The sequence below is a fragment of the Engystomops pustulosus genome, chromosome 1 (genome assembly GCF_040894005.1).
Source record: "Engystomops pustulosus chromosome 1, aEngPut4.maternal, whole genome shotgun sequence".
NCBI classification, from domain to species: domain Eukaryota; kingdom Metazoa; phylum Chordata; class Amphibia; order Anura; family Leptodactylidae; genus Engystomops; species Engystomops pustulosus.
This window is the reverse complement of record NC_092411.1, coordinates 108,580,122-108,596,059: the sequence shown is the minus strand read 5'-3', so window position 1 is coordinate 108,596,059 and position 15,938 is coordinate 108,580,122.

The window sequence follows — 15,938 nt, the reverse complement described above, 5'->3', positions numbered from 1 at the left end:
CTAAATACGGGTTTTGGTGATTTTACAAAAAATGTGAAAAATGATACCTAAATTCTGAGCCTCAGAACATTCTAGTAAAATATGTGGAATCTTAAAAAAACCATGCCAACATAAAGCAGACATTTGGGAAATGTAAGTTATGAATTTATTTGGGTGCTATGACTATCTGCATCAAAAGTAGAGAATTTAGAACGTTGAAAATATAGAATTTTTCCAATTTTTTGCCAAATTTTGTTTTTTTTCATAACTAAACGCAAAAGATTTCATCCAAATTTTTAAACTAATTTGAAGTACAATGTGTCACGAGAAAACAATCTCAAAATCCCCTGGATATCTCATAGCATTCCCACGCTATAACCACTTATAGTGACACAGGGCAGATTTGAAAAATGGGTCCGCGTCCTTTAGGCCAAAAGATGCTGTGTCCCGTAGGGGTTAAAGGGGTTGTGTCACCATTGCACATTGCTGTAATTGGGTCCAATGCATTGTTTCACCATTTACACTTATTACAAAATCTGCAGGCTTACTGAGATAACTCCTTTTGTTCTGGTTGCTTGCGCCCCCCGGTGGTAGCTGTGTCCCGTCCTGAGAAACAGCTGATCTGGCCGAGTCTGCGCACAGGGAGTCAGTCAGCTGTTCTCCACTACAGATCACTCCACGGGCTCACAGCTTCTCTGCACACTGAGAGATCACCTGACACACTGCAGCCAATAGGAGGTGAGAGAGGAGGAGGGGCAGAGATTGTGCTGTGATGGCCACTGCTCACCAGCTACACAGGAGCCTACAGCAGCAGATACAAGGTAACTGCAGCCAGACATGTCTGCTCAGAGGAGTCCTCCCCTAACATGGATCATAGCAATGTAGCAGCCTTTTCCTCCCTCCACCATTAGTCAGGTCACACAGGAGGCTGCAGAGATAACACAAGTAACAGGCTGAGCTCTGACCTCTCCTGATGCAGTCCTCCTCCTGTACTCTCCACCATGCACTGTCCCTCCATGTTACACTGCTCTCCTGCAGTCCTCCTCCTGTACTCTCCTCCATGCACTGTCCCTCCATGTTACACTGCTCTCCTGCAGTCCTCCTCCTGTACTCTCCTCCATGCACTGTCCCTCCATGTTACCCTGCTCTCCTGCAAAGGGGCCCCTGTGCCTGACTAGCAGGGAAGTCGCTAAACATCAGCAACATGTGAGAAGCTGTCATCTATCTATCCATCTATCTATCTATCTATCTATCTCCTATCCATCTATCTATCTATCTCCTATCTATCTATCTCCTATCCATCTATCTATCTATCTATCTATCTATCTATCTCCTATCCATCTATCTATCTATCACATATCCATCTATCTATCACATATCCATCTATCTATCACATATCCATCTATCTATCACATACCCATCTATCTATCACATATCTATCTCCTACATATCTATCTCCTATCTATCTATCTCCTATCTATCTATCTATCTATCTCCTATCCATCTATCTATCTATCACATATCTATCACATATCCATCTATCTATCTATCTATCTATCTATCTATCACATATCTATCTATCTATCTATCTATCTATCTATCTATCTATCTATCTATCTATCTCTCACATATCTATCACATATCCATCTATCTATCTCTCACATATCTATCACATATCCATCTATCTATCTATCACATATCTATCTATCTATCTATCTATCTATCTATCTATCACATATCTATCTATCACATATCTATCTATCACATATCTATCTATCTAGTGATTTGGTTGCAATTCCTTACAAAATACACAAAAAGAGATTCAATCAACATGCAAAAATACAAAAGTTTATTAGTAAAAGTCATAAAAACAACTATTGCACCTAATTTTGTACAATCAATGCATACAAGAAGAGCAAAACAATGTATTCTCACAGCATCATGGTCGTCAGGCGGACAGTAAAGTGTAAATATGTCGGAGGTCTAGAAAAATGCAGGGACAGCAAACTCCATGCGTATCCTCACTTCAAAGTGACTTCCTCAGGGGTAAGTGGCACTTTGGAGTGACGATACACGTGGGGTTTGCCTCCCCTGCAACCACCTAGACTTCCGCCATGCATGTCAACCTGACCGACCATGATGCTGTGAGAATACATAGTACATGTGTACTATGTGCAGTGTCCTGTGTAGTGTGCAGGGGGCGCCAGATTCAGGATTTCTGGCGCATGTTCTTCATGAATCTGGTGCCCCTGCACTGCTTTGACAGACTGCACCAACTTTTTTTGGTGCACTTTTAACATGGGGCGTATGACACATTTCTATTGGACTTCTATTGGATCAGTAAATGCAGGGACTATTTGAGCACAGCAGGTGGAAGGAGACTCTGAAGGCTGAGCGCTCTGTAGCACTGAGTTGTGCAATAACTGCAGCTGTCAGTGCTGTGCATGTGCCTGGCCCCTCCCACATCTGCTTCTGTGTGGAACAGAGTAGAGGCTGAACACGCATCATAATAACAAATAGAAAGGTATCTTTACTTCCAGGTAACCATTACAAATAGATTTTTGAAATATTTTAACCTCTTTGACAGCTTTTTGTAGTCAATTGTTTCGTGGCATAACCCCTTTAATAATGCTATATGCATTCTGATATTGCACTACTGGATCAATTTTGTATTTTGTATCAACTATTGTTTCACATAATGATTGACCTATCAGCAGGGCTGTTGGTCCTTAAATAGTTGGATATGTTTCACTGTTGTTATGCTTGAGAAAGGTGCGGTTTTAGCACCGAAACGTCGCTGTGTGATGGAATAAAAGTTCACCACTTTTCTACAATTCATTGAGTGCTGCCTCTTCACTACGTATATCAAGGACCCATGCCAAGGGATCATCGGCTGTTGCACCAACTACTAACTACTGGCTTGTGCTGCTTTGGACTTTGCATTTTCTATTTAACTGGCACCGGAGACCTGCACACCATTTTCTTTTCCCAGATTCATCTTGTTTTCTCATCATGGAAGCTACACCAGGTGACTTATTCCACACCTTTACTTACACCAATGAAGATCAGGAGCAGATATTGCAGGACGCTCAGGGTGATGCAGCATTTCTTAGCGTTCCCACCACAGAAGAAATGAAACGTAAATATGAATTTATTTCTAAAAGAATCATATCCCTACAACTTCACATGCTTACGCTGTGCGAATATGTTAAAAACAAAAGGATTCCAAGAGGAATGAGATCAAACGTGCGCCTGAACCTTTTCTCCCAAGATTCTAACTTTTGTACTAAATTTATGCATATTGCCAATAAGTTCTCTATGGACTTGATGCTATTAAACATTGAATTTTTACAACAAGAAATTAAAAAATTACAAATCGCAACAACCACCCTGGAAACATCATTGCGGGAAGCCCTTAATCCTACCGATTTAAAAACCTTTATGGATACTATTTCTGAAAGGCTGACACGCCTTAAGTCTGAACAGGAACTAATCAAGAGATCCAAATGGTCAAGAGACGAGGAGGATTACAAGTCTGGAAAGATCTACACCTGGAAAACGAACACAACCACCGCCTCCAAGAAGGAAACGGCAAGAAAGAAAAAAAGTACCCCTACAAGGAACACCACTCACATGGACAATAATCCAGATATTCTGGACACAAACACAGGCGATTCTTTTTTAGAACAGGATCAAAGCAACACAAAAGATCCCGGCGGGGGGGACAACATTGGCACCGAAGGAGGAAAAGCAAGAACCATGAGAAGTCGGAATCACCCACAAAGGACTGTCAACAAGAGCCAAAGACAATAGTGGTAAATATTTCCTCTCGTACTCTTAATGTACATGAAATGTCTGTTTTGCAAAAAGGTCTATCATTTTCACCATGTGCACAAACTGACTGGTTCGAGGTTGAACAAGATTTATGCAGATTTTTTCGTAACATCAGACTTAAGAATTGGTTCCATAATAACCCCATACCAAAACACAGCACGGATAGGGCATTAGACCCCAAACAGTTTGGGTTGTACAATAAAAGCCAGTTCACCCCGAGCATAGATGCACCCGCCATTACCACTTTTTGCGAAGCAGTACAACATGATGTTGAATCATTAACCAAAGACACCAAGTTAAAACATGCCAATATGACATCCGCTGAAATAGATGCTCTAAAAACATTGGTCCATGATGGCGACATCACTATTAAGCAAGCCGATAAAGGCGGAGCTGTCGTCATCATGGACACCTCAGCATATATTACAGAGATCCGCAGACAACTCAGTGACACTTCAGTTTACAGATACATATCAGGAGATCCAAAATTCACCAAGATCAAAAACATTTTGGACACTGCACGCACTATCTGCAGGTCTTATTACTGAAAATATGCACAAATACCTGACTGTACTACACCCCATTACACCGGTGATATATATCCTCCCAAAAATTCATATAAGTTTACAAAATCCACCCGGTAGGCCTATAGTCTCTGGACGCAATTCCATCTTTTCACATATAGCCATCTTCTTGGATGTCATTTTGGGGGAATCAGTACAGAAAATCAAGTCTTATGTCCGTGACACATCAGACTTTTTGAGCAAACTAAAAAACATCAATATTACAAAAGAGGATCAATTTTTACTGGTGTCATTTGACGTGGTATCTCTGTATACCTCGATAGATCATTTACGAGCTATAAAAGCTGTAGAAAAATGTTTACAACTTACGGAGTATTCTCCACAAACTATTCTACTTATCATAGATCTGTTAAAGGTGGTGTTATATAACAATTATTTTTTGTTTGGCAATGAGTTCTACAAACAATTAAAGGGGGTAGCAATGGGGGCGAACATGGCCCCTAATTACGCAAATATCATGATGGCAATGCTTGAGGAGGACTTCATCTATGTGTCCAACATGCTAGGGAGTGGTGGCGATACATAGATGATGTCTTCCTTCTATGGTCGGGCACTGTTCAGGAACTTGAGCAGTTCCATGCATATCTCAACACTATTGATGATGATATAAAGTTCACTGTTGTGCATTCTTCTTATTCTTTACAGTTTCTCGATGTCACTGTGCATTATGAAAACCACGCAATACATACGGATTTATTTACAAAACCCACAGACAGAAACACCTTATTAAGGTATGACAGTGCACATCCACGACATATGCTTGAGTCACTTCCACTAAGCCAGTTCCTCAGAGTAAAGAGGATCTCTAGCAATGAACAGGCCTACGAGACTAACAAAACAATAATGACAAAAAAATTTTTGGACAGAGGTTACCCTAAAAAAATAATTGATAAGAACATCAGTTTGACTGATACACATGACAGAAGTGACTTACTCCAACCTAAGAACAAAGTACGCAAAACAGACAGAATCCCCTTTGTATCTACTTTTTCCGACAAAAGCAACTTAATCTCTAACATCATAAAAAAACATTGGAAAGTGTTAAGTAAAGAAACCACGGGAGTCCCAGAATTCAAAAACCCTCCCCTTTTCTCTTACAGACGGGCTAAGAACATTGGGGACGGAGTGGTTAAATCTGATGTAGGACCTTTAAAAATGTCCCGACAAAGGGGTATATTGGGCATAACTCGTACGGGTAGCTTTCCATGTAGAGCCTGTATTAACTGTGTATTAATGCACAAGGGAGAAACGTTTTCACACAACGGCACTACATATAGGATACGTCACTATCTTACATGCAATAGTGACTACGTGATCTACATGTTATCATGCCCATGTGGACTTAAATATATTGGCGAAACAACGAATGACTTTAAAACGAGAATTACGCATCATAAGTATACAATCAGGAAGAAAAAACAGGATTTACCTGTAAGCCGACATTTTTTTGAAAAGGGTCACACAGAATCTCAATTAAGGTTTGTCCTCATTGATCATGTCCCCCCTTGAGACGAGGGGGCGACAGGACACTACTATTGAGGAAACGTTAGCTTCAATGGATACATCGCCTAAATACGCTACAACCACATGGCCTCAACATTGAGTATAATCTCACGAGCATTATTTAGATTATTTCATTCTTCATGTCATGGTGGAACGCATGGGACTGCTGGTCACTTTGTTCGTCCCAATGTTTCTTCTCTACCTTCATATGATGTATATTGTACGGGGAGAAACCCCCTTTTCTTTATCCAACTAATCCGTGTATTTCTATCTTTTTAGATGTCAAGACAATTGTTCATTAATAACCCCCATCGGACGGACCAACTTTGTTCACGTCTCCTATATGAGTCTTATTTTTTGGTAATTTTGTCCCCATACATACACAGATGTTAATTGGAGGTGGGATTATTATCCCTAGGGGCAACAACACGTTGTAGGTGTATAGTACTTTGTCCCATAAGCACACAGGTCTGTCGACTGATGGACCAGTGACTTACCTCCTTTCATCATAAGTATTGTTAGTGGAAATGGGCTGCCAGATTCCAAGATGGCCACCGCTACCTGCACATGTCTTACACGCCTGTGCGAGTGGTGACGTATACAACAATGTCATCACTTCCGGCGCTTCCACACACCCACCTCCGGTATCACGTGGATCCATGACGTATGGCCGCTGGCGGTTCCGAAAACAAAAAACTATTTATGAATGAAACTCAGGAGATGTGGGGCAGGTCTGAATACCGATGGGCGGGATCACTGGTTTTAATAAAGCACTATGTCACCTTTGTATCGTTTACACTGTTTATTATGATGTATCAATACTATTGCACTTTAATAATGCTATATGCATTCTGATATGCACTATTGGATCAATTTTGTATTTTGTATCAACTATTGTTTTACATAATGATTGACCTATCAGCAGGGCTGTTGGTCCTTAAATAGTTGGATCTGTTTCACTGTTGTTATGCTTGAGAAAGGTGCGGTTTTAGCTCCGAAACGTCGCTGTGTGATGGAATAAAAGTTCACCACTTTTCTACAATTCATTGAGTGCTGCCTCTTCACTACATATATCAAGGACCCATGCCAATGGATCATCGGCTGTTGCACCAACTACTAACTACTGGCTTGTGCTGCTTTGGACTTTGCATTTTATATATATATATTGTCCATTTTATACCGACTCTGACTAAACCAAAATGGTCTCTGTCTCCAATGCCCTGCTGTTAACCCTTAGTGTTCACATATCACAGACTGAACACTTCATGTAACTGTTTCACTGCTAGTTTTACTATTTACTGAATGCTCAGTGCTCCTCCATGTGATGAAAGCTGCGGGGCTAGTCACTCAAATGTACTGAACATACCCTCAAATGCAAAGTTTAGTGGATTTACTAGTAGGAATCTCAATGGACTTACTAAATTACCACTTATTAAAGCTAGATTTTAAAATCTACCACTTTTGTGTCACCTCTAGACTCTAAATGCCACCTTGCCGGTTCCTCCGTCTACGTTCCTTGTGGCCTGCATTGGTGCCTGTTGATTATAAGCCTGACCATCTTCTCCCTCTGCATAGCCTGGCCAGGCAGGTTTGGTCTCATGTTAAGAAACTGTCAGCTGCGCTCGTTCATATTCCCCTCTGGTCCCACCCAAGGTTGCTTCATTTTACAGATTTGCAAGGCAGTTCATACTAGACTGACGAGGGCCTAGTGAACATTACTCAACTTTTTGGGGACGATGGAGAGGCTCTCTCTGTGGAGGCAATTAGATCCTCTTTTGATGTCTATCATTGCCTGCAGCTGCGACACACTTTTTGGCTCAGTTCCCTGCTTTCTCCTCATTTCCACTTTTTGGTGTTCCACGCTCTAAGGTTCCTAGAGGTCTGGTATCTGATATCTATACCCACCTCCTTTCTGAGCTGTTAGAGGGTCTCCCTATGCCAGTCAGAGCCCGATGGGAGGCTCTCATTCTCTCACTATCGGACATAGACTGGGGGTTGGCTCAGGAGTCTCACGCCTCGGTATCATCGGCAGCCGATAATAAATTTATTCAGTTGTTCATCATCCATCAATGCTATATAACTCCGGTCAAAATGTTCTGTATGCAAAGATTGCTGAACTTTAGATGTCACAGATGTCAAGTGGACAGTGCAGATTTCATCTATCTAATATGGGCTTGTGGCTGCATAGCCGTATTCTGGAGAGAAATAGTTTCTCTGCTGTCTGATATCCTGAATAAACTGGTTCCTGCCTTGCCGGCCCTATGTCTTTTGGGAATTACCCAGGAGGATGACTGATCCCATTATGAAACTATTTTTCTGAAGGGAGCACTGTTTTTTCCCGTAAGGCCATTGCTATATGCTGGATGGCTGATCGCTCTCCTACTGTCTCGCAGTGGAAGAAATTAATCTCACTTTACCTTACGAGAATATAATTTACAAATACTGCGGCTGCCCGGATAAGTTCTGAAGAGTGTGAGGCTCCTGGTGCTCTTCCCCAGATACCCTTTTTAATGTCCGCAGTCTGAGACAATCTCTTGTCCCTTTTCAATGAGTGCTATACTTGATGTAGGTGGTATAACTTTACATACTACAATTGTAACTGAGTAGGGGCACCCTTCCTGCCCTCCTCTGTCTATTGTCCACAGGAGGGAATTCTTAATCTCCAGATGTAGGTTGGCAGATTACCGTGTTGCTTAACCATTGCTACTACTTTTTCTTTAACTTTTTTGCTTTCTTGATTCGATCAGGTTGGTTACTGTTCTATATATATGTTAGGAAGGGGTTTATTAGATTGCCGCTTTTGTGCAGAATTGATCACACATGACGAATAATGTACCTCAGCTAATGCTCCTTGTTTTGTGATGCAGTACTTTTCCATTTATGTGCCAATAAAATGATTAAAATTAAATTTACCACTTGTTTATAGATGTATTCAGCCATAATGCTGCTGGGTAGCTCCCAGAAGGCTGAATACAGCTATATGTTTATTAGGAGCTGCACTCCTGTAGTTTGGTTAAAACGTAACTGAATTGAGTGGAAAAAGTGGAAAATTGAGTGGAAAAGCTCTGGGGGTGTCACTAAACCCCCTCCGATTTCTAGGGATCTGGCTCTCTCCCACTCTTCACTCTCTCTTTCCCTCTGCTTGCTGTAATCTCACAGAAGAACAGGCAGCACATACTCTGTGGTGCCACAAGGGGAGGATGGAGTAGAGTTCAGAGAAAGAAGGGGGGAGAGGATCCAAAGCTTTGAGGGGCTCTGGTGAAGCCACCAGGGCCCTTCCACTTAATTTACAAAAGGATTAATGTTCATTTTGAACTAAACTACAAGAGAAGATCTCCTATATACTGATAGCTGTCCTATAAATCTCCTATAAGCTTATTGCTCTATTCATCTTGCTGGTAGCTACCAAGCAGTACCAATGCATTGTGGGAAGTGTGGGAACCTTTTTTCCTCTTCTATTCACCCTACATTGCCACTCGGGTGAATACAATCGGTGAGTATATACTAAAACATAACCTTAAATTGATATAGATAAAAATAACAAGTATTTAGAATTCCATATCATAACATAAAATGCCAACCGAAACGATAATAAGCCATTTGATCATCAAGATTCCAAGTAAGTGTAAGTGTAGGGGTGATGGGACACAGCATGGAGCACCCTACCAAACCCTGTCTAGGCGGAAAGAGTCCCTAAAACACCCTACTAGCCTCAGCTTGTGGCCACAGTCCTAACTGACTGCCACCCCGACAGGAACCACTGCATACATGGGCACACTGTCCCTAAGATTCTGATTCTCCATGATAGAGATGAGTGTGTCCCAAGAAATGACAATCAATGTGAGTAGATGGGTCCAAGTCACTTATGACAATTTCTGCCAAATGTTATTCCCACTACTAGGACTTTTATTATGAGCGGCCACTGCCACTGTCATACTACGGATTGTCTCCTACTGAAAACCTGCCTCCATAGCTGTCTGCCAGCACACCGAATGCAGGATTCAGTGGCCTATCAATATGCCCATAATGAGCCTGTTTAACCAGGTGAAACATTTCATGTAGGGATATGACATAACCTACTGACATTGATTGTCATTTCTTGGGATATACCCATCTTTATTGTGGAGAATCAGAATCTTGAGGACAATCTTGTGCCCATTTATGGGCAGGTTTCAGTAGGAATGGCAGTCAGTTAGGACTGCACCCCTGAGTAGAGGGCAGTACGGTGCTCCACAGCGGGTCCCAACACCCTTGCACTCTGTGAGCATTTCTATTTTGCTTTCACTTGTTTTTGTCCTCTGTTCACTCTTCTTACCACCACTCAATAAACCTCCCTCTGAAAATTGTACATTAAGATACAGTGGCCATGGCATGCTGGGTCTCACATTTAGTTGAAACTAATTATAACAACAGGTACGTGTGTTTTTTAATTCAACTATGATTGATGTGAAGTATATGGGAGGCTTACTTGGTATCTTTTTGATGAGTAGATGACTTATTCTTGTTTTGGTTGGACATATGGGGAGACATTAATCAAATTTTTTAAACTGTTTTTGACGTTTTTTGCGCAAAAATCTGGCGCAGTTAGTTAATTTGGCACATTTTTGCAACATTTTCAGGTGCTCGTCAAAGTTCAGCACTTAGTGGTTTTGAGTCCCTGCCAGGGCCGGCTCCAGGTATCAGTAGGCCCCTGGGCGAAAGAGCCTCAGTGGGCCCCTTTGCAGTGAACTCACGTGCCAGCATTAAAAATTCAAAAACTAAAAAACTGTCTCCTGTTCCCTGAAATATTCCCCAGTTTATCATCCCAAACAGTCGTGTCACGGTCAGGGCAGTTTTGAGGTCTATTAACCAACAGGGCGAACCTAAAAATGTGTGCCCCTCCACTCTGCCAAGTAATAAAACTGAAACTTCAACTCAGCTGCTGCGGAACCTCATAACACACACCTGAGCTGCTGCGGAACCTCATAACACACACCTGAGCTGCTGCGGAACCTCATAACACACACCTGAGCTGCTGCGGAACCTCATAACACACACCTGAGCTGCTGCGGAACCTCATAACACACACCTGAGCTGCTGCGGAACCTCATAACACACACCTGAGCTGCTGCGGAACCTCATAACACACATCCCTGCTTACACAGAACCCTCTCTGCTTCTCATGTACATGATTAATATCATTCACACATCCACACAACCAGCAAGACATATATACAGGCAGACAGACATGCATACAGATACAGGTACATGCAGATAGATTCAGAGACATGCATAAAGATAGACAAGCATGGAGGCAAACACACACACACTGACAGACAGACAGATACATGCAGGCAAACACATCATCACACATACCATACACTCACTATATACACATCCGTACATGTCACATACCATCACACCCTGTGGTGTCTGCAGCAGCTCTGGCATCACACAGAGGAGTCTTCAGGCTTCTCCTCCTCCGGAGTCTTCAGGCTTCTCCTCCTCCTCCACCTCTTCGTCCCGATTTCTGAGCTGCCGGATTTCAGCTTTACTGCAGCTCCGTGGGAAGAGGTGATGGGGGGAGGGTTTAACCCATAATGTGCTGCACCACACAGGCAGCTCTGCAGCCTCTGCCTGTGCTGTGTCTTGTCTGAGTGGGGGAGGAACAGTGCAGGACACAGCTCGTCCTCACAGGAAGTAGAGATTGAAGATGTGCACAGCGTGTGTGGGCCCCCGGCAGCTCTCTGGGCCCCGGCACCTGCCCAGGTATGCCGGGTGCTGGAGCCGGGCCTGGTCCCTGCACCTTATCTGAATAGTGAGTGGCTGCTATACAGATGTTTGCACGGCATCAATCACAATTTTGCACCTAAAAAGTCGCAAAGAGGGCACAAAAATACACCTACTCTGAGTAGATGCATTTCAAAAAAACTTCACTTTTCATTACTCAAAACAAAGGTTTTCACTTGCCAAATGAAAAATTACCTCTATGCAACATAAAAAAATACTTTAGCTCAATTTTAAAATGTTAAATTTCTCAAGTAACGACTTCATTATTTTATATTATTTCATCTCTGTGAGTGATTGTCTTATTGTACAGATCTAAAAATATTATCAGACTCCATTTCCTGTACATTATAATAAAAAAGGCAAAGACTCATTTGAGCATCTGTCACTTTTTTTTAATCTCATTCCATTATTAGTCTCAAATGAGATCTACTTTGTAGAGTAAAAATTAGAGACAAATTTGGCACAAAATAAGGCGCGAATGAATTGGACATGCGACAATTCAAAAACGCATTTACCAAGGCAGAACTAAATCCATCATAAATCACAATCCAAAGAAAAGGACAAACCGGGGGCAAAAATAGGCAAACCTGAGACTCACTATGATTAATGGTGTTCCGAAATGGAATTTTAAATACTTGTTATTGTTTTAATCTGTATCAATTAACCCCTTCATGTCTAAACCATTTTAGATCTTTAGGACCAGGCCTGATTTTTTAAATTTGCCCTGTGTCATTATAGGAGGTTATAACATTTTGATGATATCTTTTGTGTTTAGTTATGAAAAAAATAGAAATTTAGAAATTTTTTTGGAAAATTATTCATTTTCACAGTTCAAAATTTTCTGCTTTTCGGGCAGATAGTCATAGCACCCAAGTAACTTCATAACTAACATTTCCCGAATGTCTGCTTTATATCGGCATAGGGTTTTATACCTCCCCTCTCTTTTCTAGGTTGCTAGAAGGTTCAGAATTTTGGGTGCAATTTTTCACATTTTTATGAAAATCGCCAAAACCCTTATTTAGAGGCATCTCCTCAGCTTTAATTGACTTTGAGAGGCCTAAACAGCAGTAAAACCCCATACATCATGCCATTTTAGAAACTACACCCCTCAATGTGTATCAGCTTTAAGAAGTGTGTTAACCCTTTAGATGCTTCACATGGGTTAAAACAATATGGAGGTGTAATTTACAAGCTGTAATTTTTTTAGACAATATATTAATTTTGGACAAAAATTAAACCGTTACAAAGTATTAAATGACAAAAAACTCCACAAAGTTTGATACCCAATTTCTCCCGAGTATGTGGATGCCCCATATGTGGTGGTGACTGCTGTACGGGCGCACGGCCGGGCATAGAAGGGAAGCAGCGCCATTCAGAGCAGATCTGCAATATCACATTTTACAGGCTATAAAATGTTTATTTTTTTGTAATTTGGACATATGGGAGATTATTTTTTTTGTGGATGAGATCCACTTTTCAGGTAAATCATTTACGGGGGGGCTCAATAGCTAATAATAAGATTTTATTAACTCTTTCTTGGTGGTGGTTAAAAAAATCATTAATTCTTGTTTATGGTTTTTAGCATTTTTTTCGTCGGACGTTCACCGTACCATAAAAATAATGTGTTATCTTTATTCTATGGGTCATCACGATTATGGCGATACCCCATTTATATGGCTTTTTTATGGTTAACTTGTTTTGCAGAGTATAGAACTTATTTTGTGAGAAATTTGTTTGTTTTTGTATCACCATGTAACAATGGGCAGAACATTTATATTTTTTTTGTTTACAGAGCTGGTCTATAGCTTATTTTTGCGGGACAAGCTGTACTTATTTTTGTTATCATGTCGGGGTAAATGTTACTTTTTGATGACTTTTTATGCGCTTTTTATGAGGTCAGATGTGAAAATGTCATAATTTTTGCAAGTTTTTTTGTGTTTTTTTTTACGCCATTCACCGTACGGGTTCAGTGACGATTTTATTTTATTGTACGGGTTGTAACGGACGTTGTGATGCCCAATATGTTGTGGGGTTTTTTGGTGATTTTCACTTTATGTTTTATTGGATTATTGCATGGGATGGGACTTCAAGGGACTTTTATTCTTTTTAATAATTTTTTTTTAATTGCACTTTTTTTTTAAAAAACTTTTTTTTACTGTTTTATTTCGTCCAAGGGTGGGACATGAACAAGTGATCATTTGATCACTTGTTCATTGTAATATACTGCAATACTAATGTATTGCAGCATATTACATAGTCAGCCTATGCATTCTAACAGGCTGACATCAGCACTGTTAGATCGTGCTATAAGCACGATCCTAACAGGCTTCTAGTGAAGGCAACCCTGGGGTCCTTATCGGGCTTCAGGGTTGCCATGGCAACGATCGGCACCTCCGTGCCTTGCACGGAGGGTGCCGATCGTCGTGGTGATTCACCATAGACGCTGCGGTCACAATGACCGCGGCGTCTATAGGGTTAAAAAGCCGGGATCGCGATAGTCGCGATCCTGGCTGTTACTGCGGGATCCCGGCTACCGCGTACCGCCGGGATCCCGTGGCGACCGCCAGGGCTCAGGTTCTGAGCCCGGGTGATCGCCATGACGTGATACTACGTCAAGGTGCGGGAACGACCCGCATCCTATGACTTAGTATCACGTCAAGGTGCAGGAAGGGTTAAAGGTTATGTTTTAGTATATACTCACAGATGGTACTCGGTTCTGCTGTTTGTGGTAGAGTCGGTAACTACTCTGTTCATTATTTGGGCTCATATTTGAATAAAGTGTGCTGCACCACAAATGTTTTGACTGACAAGTCAGCAACGTCTAATAAGTTAGTCTTTTAATCTTTTATTGAAAGATCAGAAACAAACACACCTCAAACTGCTATTTTATTGAAAATCTATATCACTGAAAACACATGCTGTAAATCCTCAAATCAGGTCAATATGTTTACCTGGAGGATTTATGAGAGAATTTATGAAATATGTCCTAAACAAATGAATTCATTGGTTCAATGAGAGCTCTGATCATAAATTCTACAGCATGGAAGTAAAACATCTGGTTCACATGTAAAAGTTTTCCTTGGAACTAAGTATAAAAGTGTATTCTTTGGAAAACCCCTGTACCTCAGCAATCTCTCAAAATGCATCTACAATACAGCTTCTAAAACATACCTACTAAATATCAGCATCGGAATGTAAGAAGAGAAGCTTGTAAGTATATATTTAAGCAATGTTTAGGTTTTAGCATTGGATTGCAAAATACTAACTACTAAATACTGAAGGTAGAAAGGTTTTTCTTATCTGACCAGAGCTCCAAATATTGCCGCCACTCCACTTTCCTTCGGTAAGATGTTCCACAATTCTCCGTCTTAGGAATTAATTTTTGCGCTTGATAGCATAAAAAGCAGAAATCCTACGACAAGAATAGCCCACTATTCAGACCACCACAATGTGGTTATTCTTCCACCATTGCCACCAATCACCACAGTGGACCTCTAGAAGAAACATATATGGGATCGCGTAGTATGTCTTGAAAGTTGACATTTAATAGCATAAAATCTACTTACAAACATCAAATAAAAATGCACATGTAAAAGCTTAAAACGGGACGCCAGCCTCCAATGTTCGCCCGACTCTGGGTTTCGTCAACCTCGCCTTCCGAGGCGTTGGCGAAACCCAGGGTCGGGAGAACATTGGAGGCTGGCGTCCCGTCTAAGCTTTTACATGCACATTTTTATTTGATGTTTGTTAATAGATTTTATGCTATTAAATTTCAACTTTCAAGACATACTACGCGATCCTGTGTATGTTTCTTCCAGCGGTCCACCTCCAAAATTCTCATTATAACGATAGATGAATATAAAGTAAAAGTTAGCATCAGAATCCTTGTGGCGTTCTATCACTTTCAGGCTCTGCCCTTTGTCCAGGCAGTATATAAAAAAAAAAAGAGAGAGAAGGCCACAGCATCCAATATGATGAAAAAAGGTTAAACCTTTATTCACACAGGCATAGAAAAAACTGCAATGTTTCGATTCGCCATGAATCTTTGTCAAGCATATATTGCAGTATATTAGGGCTTGTCAGGCTTCAGAGGTAATGGACCTACAGGACCACCGCGGACGATGTGACAAGCTGACACCTGGTACCGGAGTCTAAGTGGCACCCAGTCTTCACCAGAGCCTGCCGCAAAGCACGTTGGACCTGCTGCGGTGTGGTACCAACATGTTGTTTCACAGGTGCGACTTTGTCAGCGGTGGCAGCCAAGGCGAG